Genomic DNA, 22,258 nt, shown 5'->3' with positions numbered 1-22,258 from the left:
CATTCGATTTATATACCGCCCTTTATCAGAAGATCCCAGGGTGGTGTACAACATTAAAAAACACATTACAGAACCAGGTAGGTAGCCGTGTTGGTCTGACACAGTAGAAATATATTAAAAAATATTTTAAAATGTCCAGGAGCACCTTAGAGACCAACTAAGTTTGTTCTTGGTATGAGCTTTTCTGTGCATGCAAAAGCTCATACCAAGAACAAACTTAGTTGGTCTCTAAGGTGCTACAGGACAATTTTTTTACTTTTTTAAATATAATTTTACATTACAGAACATCGGTGATAAAAAAAAACAGAATAAAAGCAGAATACTGTAAAAACAAACTGACAGACAGCCTAATAATACAAATAGTGTAATGCACAAATCCCACAGCTAAAAGAACTCTTTATTTTTATTTTAAATGCTTATTGTCCTCAACACCATAAAAAGGGGGTTTTACAATTTTGAAGTAAGTATTGCAAGCAGAGGAAGCTTAGACGTGAAGGAAACCCAGGAAGGGAAGGTGGGGTGGGGTGGGGAATTCAATTTGGTAGTATTTGTTATGATGTGATTGTGATAAAAATGTAAAACCCAATGAAAACTATTTAAGAAAGTGTTATGTACTGAGTTGAATAGGATCCAAACTGCAGCAGTCTGATTGGTCCTAGAACAATAGGATCCAAATTGCAGCAGTCTGATTGGTCCTAGAACAATAGGATTCAGAATGCAGCAGTCTGATTGGTCTTCGAATAATGCAGCAGTATGATTGGTTGGCAGGAACCACCCAATCATGCTCCAGATATAAGTGAATCCACAACCTGATTGGCTTACAGTAGAATTCCAGAATTAGCCAATCATGTGCAGCCCATTGTCAAGAGAACAAGCTGGTCATCACAAACACGCTTTTCCAACAACACAAGAGACGACTCTACACATGGACATCACCAGATGGGCAGCATCGAAATCAGATTGATTATATCCTCTGCAGCCAAAGATGGAGAAGCTCGATACAGTCAGCAAAAACAAGACCTGGAGCTGACTGTGGCTCAGATCATCAGCTTCTTATAGCAAAATTCAAGCTTAAACTGAAGAAAGTAGGAAAAACCACTGGGCCGGTAAGATACAATCTAAGTCAAATCCCTTATGAATACACAGTGGAAGTGAGGAACAGGTTTAAGGATTTAGATTTGGTGGACAGAATGCCTGAAGAACTATGGATGGAGGTTCGTAACATTATACAGGAGGCAGCAACGAAAACCATCCCAATGAAAAGGAAAGGCAAGAAAGCAAAGTGGCTGTCCAATGAGGCCTTACAAATAGCGGGGGAGAGAAGGCAAGCAAAATGCGAGGGAGATGGTGAAAGATACAGGAAATTGAATGCAGATTTCCAAAGAATAGCAAGGAGAGACAAGAAGACCTTCTTAAACGAGCAATGCAAAGAAATAGAGGAAAGCAATAGAATGGGAAGAACCAGAGATCTGTTCAAGAAAATTGGAGATATGAAAGGAACATTTCGCTCAAAGATTACCATAATAAAGGACAAAAGTGGTAAGGACCTAACAGAAGCAGAAGACATCAAGAAGAGGTGGCAAGAATACACAGAGGAATTATACCAGAAAGATATGGATGTCTCGTACACCCCAGGTAGTGTGGTTGCTGACCTTGAGCCAGACATCCTGGAAAGTGAAGTCAAATGGGCCTTAGAAAGCACTGCAAATAACAAGGCCAGTGGAAGTGATGGTATTCCAGCTGAACTATTTAAAATTTTAAAAGATGATGCTGTTAAGGTGCTACACTCAATATGCCAGCAAGTTTGGAAAACTCAGCAGTGGCCAGAAGATTGGAGAAGATCAGTCTACATCCCAATCCCAAAGAAGGGCAGTGCCAAAGAATGCTCCAACTACCGCACAATTGCACTCATTTCACACGCTAGCAAGGTTATGCTTAAAATTCTACAAGGAAGGCTCAAGCAGTATGTGGACCGAGAACTCCCAGAAGTGCAAGCTGGATTTAGAAGAGGCAGAGGAACCAGAGACCAAATTACAAACATGCGCTGGATTATGGAGAAAGCTAGAGAGTTCCAGAAAGACATCTACTTCTGCTTCATTGACTATGCAAAAGCCTTTGACTGTGTCGACCACAGCAAACTATGGCAAGTTCTTAAAGAAATGGGAGTGCCAGATCACCTCATCTGTCTCCTGAGAAATCTCTATGTGGGACAAGAAGCTACAGTTAGAACTGGATATGGAACAACTGATTGGTTCAAAATTGGGAAGGGAGTACGACAAGGCTGTATTTTGTCTCCCTGCTTATTTAACTTATATGCAGAATTCATCATGCGAAAGGCTGGGCTGGATGAATCCCTAGCCGGAATTAAGATTGCCGGAAGAAATATCAACAACCTCAGATATGCAGATGACACAACCTTGATGGCAGAAAGTGAGGAGGAATTAAAGAACCTTTTAATGAGGGTGAAAGAGGAGAGCGCAAAATATGGTCTGAAGCTCAACATCAAAAAAACGAAGATCATGGCCACTGGTCCCATCACCTCCTGGCAAATAGAAGGGGAAGAAATGGAGGTAGTGAGAGATTTTACTTTCTTGGGCTCAATGATCACTGCAGATGGTGACAGCAGCCACGAAATTAAAGGACGCCTGCTTCTTGGGAGAAGGGCAATGACAGGCCTAGACAGCATCTTGAGAAGTAGAGACATCACCTTGCCAACAAAGGTTCGTATAGTTAAAGCTATGGTTTTCCCAGTAGTGATGTATGGAAGTGAGAGCTGGACCATAAAGAAGGCTGATCGCCGAAGAATTGATTCTTTTGAATTATGGTGCTGGAGGAGACTCTTGAGAGTCCCATGGACTGCAAGAAGATCAAACCTCTCCATACTGAAGGAAATCAACCCTGAGTGCTCACTGGAAGGACAGATTGTGAAGCTGAGGCTCCAGTACTTCGGCCACCTCATGAGAAGAGAAGACTCCCTGGAGAAGACCCTGATGTTGGGAAAGATGGAGGGCACAAGGAGAAGGGGACGGCAGAGGACGAGATGGTTGGATAGTGTTTTCGAGGTTACCAGCATGAGTTTGACCAAACTGTGGGAGGCAGTGGAGGACAGAGGTGCCTGGCGTTCTCTGGTCCATGGGGTCACGAAGAGTCGGACACGACTAAACGACTAAACAACAACAGTGCAGCCCATTGTGTAAATAATGTATATAAAGCAGATACTTTGAGGGGACAATCATTCGTTCCTCCTTACCACTATGAGCTGAATAAAGAGCATGAAATCACTTTGCGACTCTGAGTATATTTCAGAAAGAAAGGGTTTTCTTGGGGTGGGGTGCTTCGCTTCAGGGATCGCTTGGCGGCAGCATTTCCCAAATAGGCCTGCCACTGAGTCAGCACCCATGTTATCCACACACAACAGCCCTGTGAGGTAGGCTGGGCTGAGGGAGGTCACCCCCAGTGAGCTTAATGGCTGAGTGGGGGATTCGAACCCTGGTGTTCCTCCAGGTCCTGGTAGTCAGACGCTATTGCACCACGATGGCTCTCCAGCCGGACAAGACCAAGGTTGCAGCCCCTTATCTGGGAGTAAGCTCCACACTGAATTCAATAGGACTGGCTTCCGAGTAGACACGTAAACCTTCATAGGATTTAAAGGGGGTGGCTTTTGAGGAGGGGTCCGAAGGAAGGGGGGGACCTCTAGAGAGCGTTTGGAGCAGCAAGGAAGCATGTTCAGAATTACATATGTTATAAGAATTTAAGGTCTCAAATATTATTATTATTATTATTAATAATAATAATAATAATAATTTATATCCTGCCCTCCCCAGCCAAAGCTGGGCTCAGAGCAGCTAGCAACAGTAAAATACAACATTCTAAAATCAATTCATTATAAAATCAGTTCAATATATAAATTAAAAGTTCATAAATGTACAAGGCAAACACATACATAAATATATAAACCACATGTCTGAAACAGTACAGGAAGACAGTCCTGAAACCATTTTTTGACTCTCCCAAATTGACCTCAAATGTTTCTCTGCAAGGAGGGAGGAAATGGGAAAAGCTCCCCATTGTCTCTTTGCTCACAAATCCTTTCCTAAGGGCGTATCTGTGTATGAATAGGGTGAGCCTGTGACCTGGATTTAGGAACTAAGTATTTACCATCACAAAAGAATGGCCAGGCTGCCCAGGTAATGCAATCAGTGACCATTATCAGGTACCCTGGCAGGCAGGATTTCTGCTGTAGACCACTTCCTGTGATGTATTTCTGCTGTAGACCACCCCTTCAGTGATGTATGTATGTATTGGGTGGACTTGAGCTACAGGGTGGCAATTTCAAAAGTCTATATAAGGGCTTGCACACCAATGTTCGGGGTCTTCCTCCTTTCCTGCGGAGGAGCACCCTGTTGCAACAGTTTAATAAAGATCAGGCTTACAAGTTGCTTTGCTTCTCAGTATTCTCTGGTTGGCCTCTGTTATTTCCTCCTGCCGATAGGGAACCCACTTATGGACTCTATACGGGCTCTTGGATACCCCATAAGGAAAAAGGAGCAGATTTTGTTTACAACATGTAAGAGACCAGTTGAAGGGGGCAGAATTACAGGAACAAAACTAGAGGAACTGCCTGGGAGCTTTGGAAGAATAAAGGGCAGAAAGATAAGTTGGTTATTTATGTATTTCTTCTTTGGTTATCCCTCGTAGCTGAGTAAGATTGTCTTCCATAAACATGGTTTTAACAATGAGTCCGTAAGTGACTGTGGAGGCCAATTCTGGATCCACACGTCCTTCCACAATGGGGAGTTGATCACGGTGTGGATTTGCCAAGCCTGCCTTCCTCTTAGCATGTTTCTCCCTTGCATCCTGAGTTCGAGGGTCTTCAAAGCCCAGGACACCTTTGGTAAAGGCTGTTCTCCAACGGGAGCACTCGCAGGCCAGTGTTTCCCAGTTGTCAGTGTTTATACTACATTGTTAAAGATTTGCCTTGAGAGAGTCTTTAAACCTCTTTTGTTGACCACCAGCATTACACTTTCCATTTTTAAGTTTGGAATAGAGTAGTTGCTTTGGAAGACGATCATCAGGCATCCGCACAACATGCCCAGTGCAACGAAGTTGATGTTGAAGAATCATTGCTTCAAGACCACTACTGCAACCCATGTTTTGTTAGCCCCAAAATGGAAAACAAGTGAGGTCCCAACTAAAGAAGAATGGCAACTTAAACTGATGGAATATGCGCAGCTTGCAGACTTAACATATAGAATAAGAATAAGAAGAACATAGCGTTTAGAGAAGATTGGGAAATGTTTATTGAATTGTGTACACTTGAAAATGTTGGCAGCATTAAGATAAATTCAAAAGTGTAAATAAGTTTTGATGGATGTAATAATGGAATACTGAATGGTTTAGTTTATGTAAAATATGCAGGGATTTAGAATATGTAAAATGAACCATGGAAAGAGAAGAAGGGAAGTCACTGATAATTTAAATACGTTTAAATGAGTATTCAAAATTGTAATACAGAAAATGTAGCAAAATTATATAAAAGAAAGAAGGAAAAAGAAACTTAAGTTGCAGTGAAGTCATGGAGAGCTCTGAAATCAGGGCCTGGACGTAGAAGGGAATGGGGAACAAATGTTTGGATTTGGGGAAAGTGGCCATCTGGTGGCCCCTTTTAGAATTTAGTTGCTACCCAGGGATTTATTGAGTGGGTGGGTTACTGTCTAACTGTGGTAATGGAGAGATAGGAAGGACATTTCCCAGCAAGTCCCATGGAAAGGTGACCATTTGCCTCTCCCTTTCTCCTGTAGGATTTGATCACCCTGTAGTCGTGTAGAACTGCATTGCTTGTACCATGACGCACCGCGCATTCGCTCTCTCAACAGCGATTTGCTTTGCCCTGGATTGCATGGGTGCTGTTTTGTTGCAGCAGAGTGTCGGGTGAAATGCAGTTTCCCAACTTGGTGAGTCTGTGGTTTATAATTTCAGTAGCAGCTTTCAGTGAAGAAAGTACTTTGCAAATCTTAACCACATTTATCCACTTTATGACTGAGCAGAAATTTAAATCCAGCCTTCTGGCCTCCAAAAACATATATTTATTCACTTCACTTTGCTGGCCCAAATGGGGGAAAAACAGGACAATTTATTTTATTTTATTTTATTTTATTTTATTTTAGGCAAATGTGTGAGGGGCTTACAAATTTTAATCTTGAGAGACCAGGGTTCAAGTCCCTGTTCTTTCATGAAGGTGACTGGGTAATCCTGGGCCAGTAACCAGCTCACAGCCTAATCCAAAGTTCACAAAGTTGTTGTGAGTATAATACGGAGATGAGATCAGTGTCTGCAGTCTTGAGCTCCTTAGGAGGAAAGGTGGGATATAAATTCAGTAATAAATAAATAAAGTAAATTGTTTCCATCTCTCTCTCTCTCTCTCTCTCTCTCTCTCTCTCTCTCTCTCTCTCTCTCTCCGTGTCTCTCTCACACGCATACTTTGCCCCATTCTTCCATTGACATCCTTCTCTTGCCAGGATGCCCTGTGATGGATTATTTGCCGCAGAAGTGGCCTCTGAATATTTGGCAGCCTGAAGTGGCAGTGGAGGGAGGATGGCTATTTCTGTGGAAACGAGTCAGCAGAACTTTTGATGAACTGGCAACTCTGCTGCATGAAGTCCTAGATTACGTTAATGTAATTAAACAGGGGCACTTGGTTCATGAGAGGCATCTGCTAAATGCACAAAAGCAATAAAAGTGAGAAATTGTGGCTTCGCGGAGACTCGTCCCTGCCAGAAAGCCAGCCAATTGTCATTAGGAGATTGCAAGCTCTTGGCTTTAGCTGCTGCCTGAGTTCTGAAACTGCATTATGCACGCTTAGAGCTCGTATTTGCATCATGGCTGACACCAAGTTCTTTTGCTATGGGGCAACAGGCGAAGAAGCCCTAGAGAAGGAGATTCAGCGTTGTATTAGGAACGATGCCAATGATTCTCAGAATAGAGAACCCCTCTGTGGCTTGGGATAAGCCTAGTGGTGGCAAGTCTCATCCTGAGTCACATTTGCACCCCGCCCTTCCCCCAAGGAGTGAAAGGAAGCATCCATGGGGTAGCGATTGGACCAAGTTCCACCTATGGCAGCCTTCACAAACCTGGTGGCCTGCAGATGTTATGGTCTGCAGCTCCCATCTAGCTCAGCGTCGTACGACTTTGCTGGCGTGGCCTGATGGGAGCCACAGTTCAAAACATTTGGAGGGCACCAGCTTGGGGAAGGCTGTGCCCCACAAACTTCATGAGCCAAGCAGGAGCATGAAGCCACATCTCCTTGGTCCAAGTCCAGTTCTCCGCCTGTCACATCGCCACACTGGCTTGCAAAGAAAAGTAGTGGCAACTGTGATTCACCATTAAATGGGCTGCTCTATTAGGTATATATTGCAAAGCAGAAAATCCCTTGCTTGATTTCGTTTGTAACATTGGCACAGCTTTTGGTACAGGTTGTTATGCATTCCTTTTATTGTTTTTGTATGTCCCTAATGTGTTTTATTGTGTTGTGCTGTTTTGCAAGGAGCTCTGGCCATTTGACTGATGGGCGAAGTATTAATCTCTTAAACAAAGAACCACAGTAAATGCTTCTAAAATACACAGCTTTTATAAGTACGTTTGGCCGTTTAATCTTGAACAGACCCAAGAACAGGCCTTTGGACACTGGTGAAGCATTTTACTCATCCCCACTGAAATCTTTGCGCCTTGCCCAAACTGAAATTTGAAATGGCACCTTGACTTTAGAAGTCATATTTCAAATCTGGTGATTTCCACCACACGGCTGAAAGCTCTGGGCGACTAGCTCTGGATGAAATGGCAGTGGCCACACCATGCATTGAAAAGCCGACACCATCTAGCTGGCTGGCAGGTCACACCCAAAATACGTAAAGCGATGTTGAGCATTGAAATGGCAGCATAACTTAATTGAAACTCGGAGGGAAAATGACAGAGAGGAAGAGCAGAGAGTGGAAATGGAAAGAGTTTGGAAATAAATAGCTGTATCCCCTATGGTGTCCCCATGCACCGTCCAGCCCAATAAATAAATCAGGAGTAGAAATCAGGGGGAGATTGGAAGGGGGTTGGACTAGATGATCCTTGGGTCCTTCCCACAGCTCTACAATTCTATGAGTCCATTCCCAGGAGACTTGAGTGAAGCCGTTAACAGCCGCTGTCCAGCTCTGTAAGAAGAGCACGGCTGAATCAGACCAAAAGTCCATCCAGCTGAACAACCTGTTTGCTGAAAATAAACAGCTGTTCCTCACTCTTTGCACCCCACCCCAAGCAAGTGGTGTTCAGAGATGCGCTGCTTCTGAACACTGAGGTTCCATCTGTCCCGCATGAGTATGTCTAACTAACCCCGCTTTAAAGCCGCCGCCACATGTGGTGGTAGCAATTTCAGCTGTGTACTCGAGAAACCATTTGTTGCACGTCCACCTTTGGCAATGCAATCGCACAGACATCTACTGTACTTAGACCTGAGTCCCGCTGCATCAAGTTAAGCGTGCGAAAGGTTGGCACCTGAAAGTTGTCCCTTTTGCACACACGCACGGATCCACACGCCTCTAAATAATGCATGCTTTGTCATACTCAATTCCCACTGCTTCGTTGCCACCACCTCCTGGGTGATGCACTCTGATGCTCGCTCTCTCTCTCTCTCTTTCTCTTTGTAACAATCCACCCATGTCAAACAGATGGGCTCATTACAAGAGAAGGGGGTTGCCTCCTTGCGTTTTGGCTTAGCAGTACATCGCTGAGGGACCACTGGAGAGAGCGGTGCAGCCAATGAGATCAGATTTCATTCTCTGGCCCAAGCACAGACTGCTCTTGCCTCAGCCGGCAGCCAAGGGAAAGTGGGATCTGTCTGCGAGAACAAAGGCAGGATTCTGCCAGCTATGTGTCACCCTTAGTTAAAGAAAAGGCTTGAGAACTGCTGCCTTAAAAGTAGAGCATTTGTTAGTGTTGGCCTTCTGCAGACAAGGAACACCTGCCACCCGCACAGAATCTATTCTGAGGAAAGCAAGACAAGGTTCTCTGTTATTCAGGAACCAGGCTTCAGCATTCAGGGTCAAACTTCTCCCAGAGAGCCTGCAGACTAGCAGCAGCTACCTGGAAGACCAGAAATACACCTGGCCCCCAAAGGCTTCCCATCCCCACCTGCCCACCTCCCTGCCACTACAAACATGATAGCTCTGGGCTAAGGACTCCCCAACAACACTTTCTTCCAGTGTTCTGACTGGCAGCCTCAGATCTTCCAGCAGCAGCAGCAAACTTTCCCCCACGCCCTTGGTGCCGCTTGTGAAAAAGCCACTTCCGACCTGCCCAGGAGGTGGGGTTGCGGGCATCACGCCCACCCCACGTGAGCGGGGGCTGGTCTCAGCCCCCGCAAGAGCAAGGGAATCCCGGCTGCGTCTGCCCCCCCCCCAGCCAGCCAATCTGCTGGCTGGGGGGTGGGGGGTGGCCTGCCCTATTTAGGGCCGACGCAGAGGGGGCTCACCCTCTTTTCACCAGCTAGCCCTCACGTTTTCCCACCCTCCCTCCCTTTAGGTAGGCTTTAGGTAGGTCTTGACTTTGCTATGGACTTCAGTCTGTCGCTGCAAGGGGCATGGTAGGAATTTTTCCCAATTGGCAATTTATAGCCTTTTGGTTTTTCGCCTACCTCGTAGCAACTCGTCACAACTCTTCGGCATTGGCGGTAGGCATTGGTAAGAAGGGGTTAAGAGGATGGGGGGGGAGGAACGCCATCCCCTCCCCCCAGTGAGCGAAGGGTGGTCCGTTAAAGGACTCCAGGGGGCGTGGCACTGTCTGAAGCCTATGGAGATGTGGGCCAAAGGCACGCCCCCGAGCGGTGACCTGGGGGAGCTCCTAGTCGACGTGCCTCGGCAGGAGACTCCCCCAATATAGTGTTAACCCTTCCCCGTGTCTCCAGCAAATGGGCTGGAGCCGGATAGTCGATAGGACCAATGCCTAAGCCAATGCCTCTCATTCCTGAATTCAATAAAGTTGTGGCCTAATTCACCCAATTAACCTTAAAATTATGGTGTCTCGTGTCTTTATTTATTCTGGTGGGGGGCGGGTACTCGCCACGCAACAAGTTCTGTCCTAAAGAGACTTCTACCTGGACCAGATCCTTCCCCAACTCATGCTGGTTTTAGGATTACTTCACGACTAACCTGGCTACTTCCCTATAAGTACATGTTTTTGTGTGTGCCACAAATGAACCATGAATGTGACCCACATGTATTTGCTGATGCTGGACTTGCACAAGCAGACTGGCTGGGGCTCACCGCTGAGTGTCCACTACCCGGCAGACTCAGTTTGTTGCAACGTAGTGTGTGAAGCATCCCTTCTTTACACACACACACCCCAGCTCGCGTTTTGCAGAGAGATGATGACAAATTGCTGCTTGTTTGTATTCAGCCGGCATGGACGATCTGCCAGTGGCCAGCCCTGTTGCTGTGCAGCTGTGCTCCCGCTAGGAATAGCAACCTAATCTTCCCTGACAGTTTGGCCACACCTGATCCTGCCACAACTCAGCTGGGCTGTCCTCCCAGATAGACGTCTGCCTGCAAGCCAGTTTTGCAGTCTTGACACACGGACTGACATTTGGAGCTAGGAAATTGGATCTGACCAAAGGGGTGTGTGTGTGTGTGTGTGTGTGGTGTTAGTGGACTCTTACATTGGAAATCCAGTGGGCTGGCAGCATGGGTTAAGAGAACTCATTTGGGGAGATGGTAGAGGAGAGAGCTCTCCGCCAGCACTTCAAATCCCTCGTTCGAACATGTTTCTCAAGTGATGTCTTTGGCTTAACTCATGAAGTTAAGTTCACTGCAAGAAGTTACAGGGAACCAGGCAGAGGGCCTTCTTGGTGGTGGCACCCTCCCTGTGGAACGCCCTCCTATCAGATGTCAAGGAGATAAAGAACTATGCAACTTTTATTTTTTATTTTTTATAAATATTTATTAAAGTTTTTAAATATAAATGCACAAATAATAAACAATCTTACTTCTATCACAGACATAATTTCATCACTTCTTTGGACTCCCTCGCGTCTCCCGCTCCCATTTACATCGTTAAAAGTTTTTTCCAAACAAATTATCAACTTGTTTACAATCTCATGTCCACTCATTCAAATATAATCTAGCACTTCTTCCAAAAATTTTTATATTTTCTTTAGTCTCACTTATCATCAAATTTCAAATCTAATTTAGTGGTGGCCAATTTTTTATAATCTAGCGTCCTTCTTAACATTCAACCAAATTACAATGTTTTTGTAGATACTTCTTGAATTTCTCCCAGTCTTCCTCCATCTTCTCTTCTCCCAGGTCACGGATTCTGCCAGTCATCTCGGCCAGTTGCATATAGTCCATCAGTTGCATCTGCCACTCTTCCAGTGTGGGTAGATCTTGAGTTTTCCAGTTTTTTGCGATGAGTATCCTTGCTGCCGTTGTTGCATACATAAAGAATGTTCGGTCCTTCTTTAACACCTTCTGGCCGACAATACCCAGAAGGAAGGCCTCTGGTTTCTTAGTGAAGGTATACTTAAATACCTTTTTCAGCTCATTATATATCATTTCCCAGAAGACCTTCACCTTAGGGCATGTCCACCAGAGGTGAAAGAATGTTCCTTCATTTTCTTTACATTTCCAACATTTATTATCAGACGAATGGTATATTTTGGCAAGTTTAACTGGGGTCATGTACCATCTATATATCATTTTCATTACATTTTCCTTCAGAGCATTACATGCGGTGAAGTTCAGCCCAGTGGTCCACAACCTTTCCCAGTCCTCAAACATAATGTTATGCCCAATGTCCTGTGCCCATTTTATCATAGCCGATTTAACCATTTCGTCTTGTGTGTTCCATTTTAACAGCAAGTTATACATTCTAGATAGTACCTTGGTAAGAACTATGCAACTTTTAGAAGACATCTGAAGGCAGCCCTCTATCAGTCAGGAGGTTTTTATATGTTGTGTTTTTATATGTGTTGGAAGCCTCCCAGAGTGGCTGGGACAACCCAGCCAGATGGGCAGGGTGTTGTTGTTGTTGTTATGAGTCCTCCACACCCAGAGACATTATTATTATCACAATTACCATCTTTCCGCCAAGGAACTCAAGGTGACGTGAAACATATGGTTCTCCTCCCTTTTTATTTTATCCTCACAACAGCCTGTGAGGTAGGCTAGGCTGAGAGTGAACGACTGGCCCAAGATCACTCACTGAGCTTCATAGCTGAATTTGAACCCTGGTGTCCCAGGTCACAGTTCAACACTTAAACCACTACATCACACTAGCTCCCTGCCAGGTGCCGGCCATGGACACCAGGTGGCTTTCAAAGGGATTTGACAAATTAATGGAGGAGAAGCCTATCAATGGCTTCAAGTCACAATGGTCATATACCGTCTCCAGGAAACAGAGGCAGGAGAGGACAATCGCCCTCATGGCCTGCTTCTGAGCTTCCCAGAGGCATCTTGGTAGCCGCTCTGGGCCACCCGATGGCGCACTAGAAAGTCTTTCGGTCTGACCCAGCAGAGCTGCTCTCACATGGTCACCATTAGCTCAGAGGGCTTTTAAGAAAGCGTTGCTAAAACAGGTGCATGGAGGTCTTTGCAATGGCTCTTTGCTGCAATAGCAAGAAGCGGAATGGGTAGCACATCTTTGATTGCCCCTGAGATGCACTGATGGCCAAGCCAACAGCAACTCTATCCATTTCGCTGCTGCTTAAGAGTTTCCTGGGGGCAGCTGGCTGGCCTCCGTCAGAGACAGCGTAGACTCGATGGCTCCTTGGCCTGCCATCTTTCTCCTTTTCTCTTTAAAAATTGGCTGGGACAGGAGGCACGGGTGACAGAAGGGCAGGGGAATGGACGGTGACTCACGTCTCCTCTCTGCAGCCTTGGAAGTGGCGGAGGCAAAACCGGTTGTCTCGGGTGTGCGATAAAAGGCTAATTTTTCACATCATGAGCTCGTCGCCACACAAGGGGGTGGCGTGAAGCCTTTGTTGCACGCTCCCTTGGGATTTGCGAGAGGCACGCGATCTATAGAGCCTTCATGTCACTCCCTTGTGTGACGATCTTCTTGCCGTTCTGTGGGGCTCACGCACCTCAAAGGGGTCTCTAGGACTCCTCAGACAGGACGGGTGCTAATTTGAACATTAACTAACAGGAGGGGCTGTTTAAGCTCCAGCCTCCCAGCTGCTGCCCTGCTCAGTCCCATCAGCCCTTCTGTGGCTACTGGAGCTCAGGCCCTCATGCATTTTTAACAGAAAACACAATTAGATCATGATCGACAGGCGCTCACAAGTGCCGTATTAATGGCCAAGGAGGCTATTACACACTTCCTTTGTCCGGGACCGTAATATACTGGGCTAGTTAGCCTGTGATGCATTAGGGCTGTTCCCCTGGCCCTCGGGCTCACACTCCCAGCTTCTTCCCTTCCTGCCGGCATTTTTGGAGAGGCCTGACGGTGACAAATTGCTTCTTGTTTCCATTCATCCCTCATTGACAGCCTGCCAATGGTAAATCTGGCTGTTCTGCTGATGTTTCAAGGACTGGCTTGGCGCTGGCATTTTATCACTGCTGGAAGCGCCCTCTCCTCTCTCTCTCTCTCTCTCTCTCTCTCTCTCTCACGCACACACACACAAACACTCTTTGCTAGCTGCAGTTCGCAGCAAAGGGCTGGCGTACTTTTCCACTGGGCTGCCGAGAAGTCGTTTCGCGGAACCCAGGAAACCAGCATCAAGGGGACGGTATGCACAGATGGTTAGCCATGCAGGCGGCTGCCCCAAACTCGTGGCATGAGCTTCCAGAGGCAAAAGCCCTTTATGCTTCAGTCAATGCGTAAAGAGCACGGGGAAGAGTGGTGTGGAATCTCTGCTGCGGTGCCTGGTGTCCAGTTCATATCCCCATGCCCTCTTTGGAAATGGGAAAAGCTCAGTGATGAGAGCATCTATCTTGCAACCAGAAGGTCTCAGGTTTAATCCCCGCTTTGAATCTCCAAGTAGGGTTTAGAGAGATTCCTGCCTGATATCCTAGAGAGCCGCTGCTTCCAGTCAGTGTAGGCAGTACTGAGCAAGATGGAACAATGGTCAGACTAATCATAAGGCAGCTTCTTCAGTGTTCCTGTGTGCACATCATAGGAGAGGCCGCTGAGATCATACAACACCGGTCCTGAAAGACCCACATTGGCTCCCAGTACGTTTCCTAGCACAATTCAAAGTGTTGGTGCTGACCTTGAAAGCCCTAAATGGCCTCAGCCCAGTACACCTGAAGGAGGATCTCCACCCCAGGTCCAGCACCAAGGGCCTTCTGGTGGTTCCCTCACTACAAGAAGTGAGGTTACAGGGAACCAGGCAGAGGGCCTTCTTGGTGGTGACACCCGCCCTGTGGAACGCCCTCCCTTCAGATGTCAAGGAAATAAACAACTATCTGACTTTTAGAAGACATCTGAAGGCAGCCCCGTTTAGGGAAGTTTTTGTGATGGCCTGGGACTTGGGCTTGGACTCGGAGCCAGAGGAGTCTCAGTCCGCACTGGATCCTTTGCCTCAGGCATCATCTGAACCTAGTCTGGGGCCTGATCCTGAAGAGTCCCAGTCTGCACAGGTTCCCCTGCAACAAGCACCAGCTGGGCCGAGTCAGGGGCCTGAGCCTGCCCTGGCTCCAGATGTGGGGATTACCTCATTGCCTTCAGCTGGGCCATCACTTACAGCTGCTCCACTACCGGTTGGGTCAGGGGAGGCTGAGGCGGCCCCTGGGTCTAGTCACCCACCAACATCTCCCGAGCTGCAGACTTAGGTCTGAGAGAAGGAGAGACCTGAATACTCACAGGAGGAGTGCTCGCCTTCGGGCGAGACAGGGAGGTGAGTCACCGGGGGATCAGAACCGGTCATTACCCTGACAGAGATAAAAGGCTGTCGGGTCCCGTCCCAGGTTTCGGGAGCAACGTTGTTCTTTGCCAGAACCTGCCTGTTACTCTGTGCCTCACCTAGCCTGGTTTCCTGCCTTGGCCCTGTTGGTCTGACTCCTCATGGAATCCTTGGATTCGGGACCGGACCTGGACCACATTGCTCGGGTTAACCCCCGGGCCCAGCACAGTTTTTAATGTTTGGTGCTGTATTGTGTTTTTAATATTCGGCTGGAAGCCACCCAGAGTGGCTGGGGAAACCCAGCCAGATGGGGCAGCGTATAAATAAATTATTATTATTATTATTATTATTATTATTATTATTATTATTATTATTTTGGTCAAGTGAAGTCATGTGTGAGAATGGAAGTGTCTCATTTGGAATAGGAACCCTCGATCACCTCACTGATGCTACTCAGTCCTGTGATAATGTCGCCAGAGGAGCTATGGGGACAGCCCCAGCTCTGACCCTAATCCTGCTGAGATTCACCCTTCAGCCCCCTGAATGATTTGGCACTTGGCTTCCCTGCACCACCAGGGAGCCATCAGATCGTGCTCTGCGTAACCAGGCCTGGCTCTCTCCCTCCCGCCCTGGATCCCCCTGAGCCATTCGTCCCCCTTCATCTCCCTTTTTAGCAGCTGTTGACTGCCATGCAATTTGTCAGAGGCAATTTAGCATTCCAGAAGTGCCTCGTGAGCCTCCCCCCCCCCCCGCATAAAGCTGCTACAGAGCAGTCATTATTATCCCCTTCCCCTGCCATTCCAGCCCTGCTTCTCCTGATTAAAATCATACCGTTCCACGTCACCCACAGATTTCCGAGGGTCAAGTGGGGACCGGAGGGGAAGGGGGAGGGAGAAGCAGGTGCATTTCAAGAAGGCTCCGTCCAGTCCTCTGTCATCAGCAGCGGAGGTAATGGGAAATAATTTTGGTCCGAAAAAAGGAAGTCTCAGCCATCAGTCTCTCCCCAGCTGCCTGCTTGGCAAAGGCTGCTTGAAATCCTGAACCCTTCAAAATGGGAGACTTTCCAAGCAGTGGTGACATGGCATGAGAAAGTCGGGCTTTCAGTATTTGGGTCCCTTTAATGGACAATTCATTATTATCTATAGTATAAGGCATACTCTGACAATCCATTATTTCAGATATATGTTTAAATATTAAAAAATAAAACAAAACCCTCAGCCTCTTCTAGAAACAACATTTTAATTGTTGTCTGTTGACCATTTCATAGTGTTTACCTGTCATTTTAACTCTATTTACTTTGGCATATAATTTCTACCTTGTGCTTCTTTTTTTGTGAATGGCTCGGTGCTGTGGGCTAAACCACAGAACCTAGGACTTGCCAATCAGAAGGTCAGCGGTTCGAATCCCCACGGCGGGGTAAGCTCCCGTTGCTCGGTCCCTGCTCCTGCCAATCTAGCAGTTTGAAAGCACGTCAAAGTGCAAGTAGATAAAGAGGTACCTCTCCGGCGGGAAGGTAAACGGCATTTCCGTGCGCTGCTCTGGTTCGCCAGAAGCGGTTTAGTCATGCTGGCCACATGACCCAGAAGCTGTACGCCGCTCTCCCTCGGCCAATAAAGCAAGATGAGCGCCGCAACCCCAGCGTCGGCCACGACTGGACCTAATGGTCAGGGGTCCCTTTACCTTTACCTGGTATACAGAATAATCTGTACATTTCATAAGACAAATAAATCAGAGGACCCGATGAAGCTCAATATCCCCCTTGAATACCTGGGGGAAGCATCCTCATTTTAGATGAACCAAGAGTCCACCCTGTTTCCTCTCTTAATTTCAGGGAACAACCTTTCATCACTACCCAATAAAATGGCATATACTCAGATGGTTCTGCGGTGCTCATGTGGGATCTCGCATGGCTATCTGGGTTCCTCCAAGATCTCACATGAGCATCCCAGAGGCTGGGGAACCCATCTTGCTTGGGTTCAACTTGCACAATTTCAATCAGCCTGCCTTCAACCGTGTATGGTTGAAATTTCGGAAGCTAAACATGTGTAAGATGTGATCGTATTGTACAGAATCATTTCCCTTCCTTTCCAAGCAAGTAGTTCACCTGGTGTGCACCCATAGAAGTCTAGGGTGCAGATTTTCCAGTTCATAGAGTGGATATTTCAACCTGAAAAGCTTTGGGCTCTGTTTGTGGGGTGCCCAAGGCAAATAGGCAATATGATGGACACCACTGCCTAGTTGGCTTTTAGAAACATAGGGTTGTAGGGTTGAAAGCTGGGTCCTTAATTTGAGCAAGAAGCAAAACACAGATGCGGAGGACAAGTAGAGATCAGTTCAGGGAAGAAGGTGAGGCTCAATAGGAAACAGGACTGTAAGGAACAAAGAACTAAAGTTTGGTTTCGAGGGACAAGCATTTACTAGTTGTTGGTGTTTAGTTGTGTCCACCTCTTTGTGACCCCATGGACCAGAGCACGCCAGGCACTCCTGTCTTCCACTGCCTCCTGCAGTTTAGTCAAACTCATGCTGGTAGCTTCGAGAACACTGTCCCACCATCTCATCCTCTGTTGTCCCCTTCTCCTTGTGCCCTCCATCTTTCCCAACATCAGGGTCTTTTCCAGGGAGTCTTCTCTTCTCATGAGGTGGCCAAAGTCTTGGAGCCTCAGCTTCGGGATCTGTCCTTCCAGGGAGCATTCAGGACTGATTTCCTTCAGAATGGAGAGGTTTGATCTTCTTGCAGCCCATGGGACTCTCAAGAGTCTCCTCCAGCACCATAATTCAAAAGCATCAGTTCTTCGGTGATCAGCCTTCTTTATGGTCAGCTCTCACTTCCATACATCACTACTGGGAAAACCATAGCTTGAACTATACTAGTTAAAACAAAACAAATTCCTTCCAGTAGCACCTTAAAGACCAACTAAGTCAGTTCTTGGTATGAGCTTTCGTGTGCATGCACACTTCTTCAGCATGCACACTTCTTCAGTGTATCTGAAGAAGTGTGCATGCACACGAAAGCTCATACCAAGAACTGACTTAGTTGGTCTTTAAGGTGCTACTGGAAGGAATTTGTTTTGTTTTGACTATGGCAGACCAACATGGCTACCTATCTGTAACTATACTAGTTAAAGTTTACTAGGGAAAAGGGGTCAAACATTTTCCCCTGCACATTTCCCTTTATTTTATTTTAATAAAGTTTGAAAAGCTATACAAAAGCTATACAAAAGTTAATATCCAGTATCTTTTTAGAACATTAAAGATAAAAGAATCTAAATAAAAACCCAAACCAAAAAGAGGAAAAGAGAAAGAAAAGAAGAACATTTCTTTTCTTTCTTTCTTTTTTTTTTTGTATAATCTCAGAGCACCACCACCACTGTACCTTTTCCCATAAGGCTCCATGAGGTCTAGGAACTTGCTTTGTTCAGAATAATCGCTCAGAGTCTGGAGAGGAGTTCCGTTTCCCAAAACAAAGACTGTTCACGTGTAGTGGTATCTTGCAGTCACAAAAGATCCACGAGGCATGAATCATAAAACTGCCCACTGCCACGTTCACGTTTGATCTGGGCCAAGCCAAAAGGTCAAGGAGCCCTTCTGTTTCAACAAACCATCCTCTCGACGGAAAGGCACAGGCCTCTCCTGCTAAATGAAGTTGTCTTCATCCATAAGGAACAGAAGGTGCGGCATACAAGGATTCTCAAAGGCAGGTCCTTAACCACCAACCTGAAGAAAGCTTTTATCACTCATCCTGAGTGTCTCTAAGCATCAGCTGAAAAACTTATCATTCCTTCCTCTGGAGGAAATGGAAAAGGGAGACAAAGACTCTCTTTAGCTTTGCCAAAAGCCATCATTCTTCTACATTAAGGAGGCTGCAGTAGTCCTGAAGTTATGATCCTGGGGCAAACGCCATCTGAATTATAGGCAGAGCTGTGTGCATCAAACAACATTCTGAAGTGCAAGGAAAAGAAGGGAGCAAGGAAATTCTGCAGCCTGAATGTGTGGGGGCTAGACTGGTGACTGGGAGCGGCCGCCGAGACCATATAACACCGGTCTTGAAAGACCTACATTGGCTCCCAGTACGTTTCCGAGCACAATTCAAAGTGTTGGTGCTGACCTTTAAAGCCCTAAATGGCCTCGGTCCAGTATATCTGAAGGAGCGTCTCCTCCCCCATCGTTCTGCCCGGACACTGAGGTCCAGCTCCGAGGGCCTTCTGGCGCTTCCCTCACTGCGAGAGGCCAAGTTGCAGGGAACCAGGCAGAGGGCCTTCTCGGTGGTGGCGCCCGCCCTGTGGAATGCCCTCCCATCGGATGTCAAGGCGATGGACAACTACCTGACATTCAGAAGACATCTGAAGGCAGCCCTGTTCAGGGAAGTTTTTAATATGTGACATTTTAGTGTATTTTTTATCTCTGTTGGAAGCCGCCCAGAGTGGCTGGGGAAACCCAGCCAGATGGGCGGGGTACAAATAATAAATTATTATTATTATTATTATTATTATTATTATTATTATTATTATTATTATTATTTTGAATTTGCATAGCTTATTCTGCTGTTTTGCATAATTTATTTGGCCTTGGGAAGGGGCAGAGAGCTCTGTGTGACCCTGAAGCTGCACATGCATCCCAGCCACTAGAAATCTCCTCCTACCTCTTTGATCTCTGAGATATTAAAGTATTGGCCACTCACTTTCAAGCTCATCTTCCTATTCATAAGGACTAGAAACTTGAAAGTCATTTTAAACTCTTTTTGTAAACCGCTTTGGGAGGCTGTGTACCTGAAAGGCACTACAAATCCCAGAAAGAAAACCAAAAGCTTTGATTTCCAGGATTTTGCACTGGGCAGTCTTGAGGATCCCAATCCTACCTAGACTTCTCCTTAATTTGCTCTCAGCAATAAGAACTTTTTAAAAAATGTGGACTTTGCAAGACTCCTTCTGCCATTTTCTAATTCCATCACAGTGGATTCAGTGCCAGGCTTAGGCTACCCTTGTTCCTCAAAATACCTATCCATTATCCTTAACACGGGATGACAGCCAGCCAGGATATGTCCCCATTGCCCATCGAATAGCGCTAGGCAACAGGTACTCCCAAAGCAGTAACAATACAGTTTTGTTTGGATATAATCTCTTCTGAAAGATTACCTCTAAATTGGAAGATTATGGGTCATAATCACATAAGGCTATTTGTTCTAGTTAGCTAGAGATGCCACACTGACAAGCAACAGGATGCGCCAGTGAGACAGTGCTGCAAATGAGTGCTGTGCCCTGCAATTCCCAATGCTTACGTTACCCAAGAAATAGGCACACCAAGAACTCGCTGAGATCTCTTTTCCCTTTTTTGTTGATCCAAAACATCCTTCATTGTTTGTTGATTTCTGGACCAGCTCAAAAGCAACATTTCACCTGTGAGCCTGTGTAGCCCTGGGCTTAGAAAAATTGAGTCGAAAACTACCCTTCCTCATTAAGGCCTCGTGCAAAGTATTGCAAACAAAGCTGAGTGTTCTCTGCACCGAGCCCTCCTCCTAATTCTGCACAAAGGCATGCTAATTCTGCAGTTTGAATAAATTATGCAGATGTGCGTGGTCCTTTGCATAGTGCATTCTGCTTCTGCTGGCTATTAAAGAGGAGCGAGGAGCTGCAGGAAGCAATTCGGGGGGGGGGGCAGTCAGTCTGCCTCTCCCCTTCTGGCTTCCCAGATTTTACCAGGCATTGTCCATATTTTCAAACTTTTCCCATTCAAATTGGAAGTGGAGATTCTTTGGTAGCTAGTGTTCCGATCCATATTTGGCTTGTGTTCCAATCCATATTTGGCAGAAGTGAATGAGAAAATTCCAGCGGAATACGGTGGTTCTGAGTGGCACTGTTCGTAGGGTTCTCCCAACCCCCCCCCCTTCGTAAAAAAAATAAATGACAAAACATGTTCCAAAGAGCACTTTCTGGGAGAGCAGGGAAGGTTCGTGCAGAGGGGCAAGCCATGTTTGTGTATGTGTGTTGCCTTCATTCCCTGCTTGTAAGCTTTCCTGGAGCATTTGGGCAGCCAGCGCAAGAGACAAAATGCTAGTCCTTGTAGATGTTTACTATCTCCTCAGAGAGATTGTGATCTACATCAGTCGGTCATGGAACAGTTTTTCTCCCTCTCTTCAAACACTAGAGCTCATGGGCATCTAACATGGGCTCCCAGTACATTTCCAAGCACAATTCAAGGTGTTGACCTTTAGAGCCCTAAACGGCCTCGGCCCAGTAGACCTGAAGGAGCGTCTCCACCCCCATCATTCTACCCGGATGCTGAGGTCCACCTCCGAGGGCCTTCTGGTGGTTCCCTCCCTGCGAGAAGCCAAGTTACAGGGAAGCAGGCACAGGGCCTTCTCGGTAGTGGCACCCGCCCTGTGGAACGCCCTCCCACCAGATGTCAAAGAGAAAAACAACTATCAGGCTTTTAGAAGACATCTGAAGGCAGCCCTGTTTAGGGAAGCTTTTAATGTTTGATGGATTACTGTATTTTAATATTCAGTTGGAAGCCACCCAGAGTGGCTGGAGAAACCCAGCCAGATGGGCGGGGTATAAATAATAAATTATTATTATTATTTTTATATGTCTGGATTGCTTTGAATGGGAAAACTTTGATTTGGTTTTAAATCTTAAAACGTTGATGGTTTTATTGTGTACATTTGATGCTTTAACTATATATGTGTGCAAACTTCCCCGGGATATATCACCTTGAAGGGAAGTTTGGAAATAATAGGAGACGGCCTTTTTGTAAGGGTGAGTTGGACCCCTAAAGCTCTGGGAGGAGGCTGTTGTAGTCCTTGAGTCTAAGTCCCTATGAAATAAAAGCATCCAGTGCTCTAAACTCTCTTCCCCCGTCATCCAACGATTCTGTTGCATTGCTATTTTGACTGCCTGAGATAAAAGGGTCAGAGAAGGCCTGGTAAAATTGTTTTCTCAGGACACCGTGTCCTGGCTTCATTAGGCCTGTCAGCAGATTCAGGATTGCAAAAACGGAATAAGTGCATCCTCAGAGTTCAGCAACGCAGTTGAAAATGTGGTCCAGAGATGATCACCTCTCCACTTCCGAGGGAGGAAGCAATGAACCAGCGAAGCCCCTGGAAAAAGATGGGATGACTCACAGCCGGCCTCAGACTGACTGTGCCCCACTTGGAAGTTCCTCTCATCTCTGTCAATGACACAATCAAGGAGATCTAGCAGGAAGGGAGCACTCTTCTGAACGAGGCCGGGAAAATGCCAACAGAAGTTCCTTGAGGAGGACCAATCACGAAATGTTAAGAGAGAGTCCATAGTGGAGCAGTGGTTAGAGTGTCGTACCAGTCAGACAAGCAGATTCCAGCAGAACTGGCAGTGCAATGGGGACCAGACACTTGAGTTTGCA

At 46.3% G+C, this 22,258-nt stretch overlaps 1 long non-coding RNA gene across 1 annotated transcript in view; it reads right to left on the bottom strand.

Annotated features, from left to right (window-relative positions):
• LOC309345239 overlaps positions 1–17,742 on the bottom strand; it is a 147,139-nt gene extending 129,397 nt beyond the window's left edge. The window contains exon 1 of the long non-coding RNA XR_014158131.1: positions 17,327–17,742. This is a non-coding gene — a long non-coding RNA (uncharacterized lncRNA). The remainder of the gene's footprint in view (positions 1–17,326) is intronic.
• Positions 17,743–22,258: the final 4,516 nt, after the last annotated feature.

The sequence above is a fragment of the Podarcis erhardii genome, assembly GCF_964252035.2.
Source record: "Podarcis erhardii genome assembly, chromosome: 6".
NCBI lineage: Eukaryota > Metazoa > Chordata > Lepidosauria > Squamata > Lacertidae > Podarcis > Podarcis erhardii.
The sequence above is the reverse complement of the archived record's forward strand: the minus strand, read 5'-3'. Positions and strand labels throughout refer to the sequence as shown.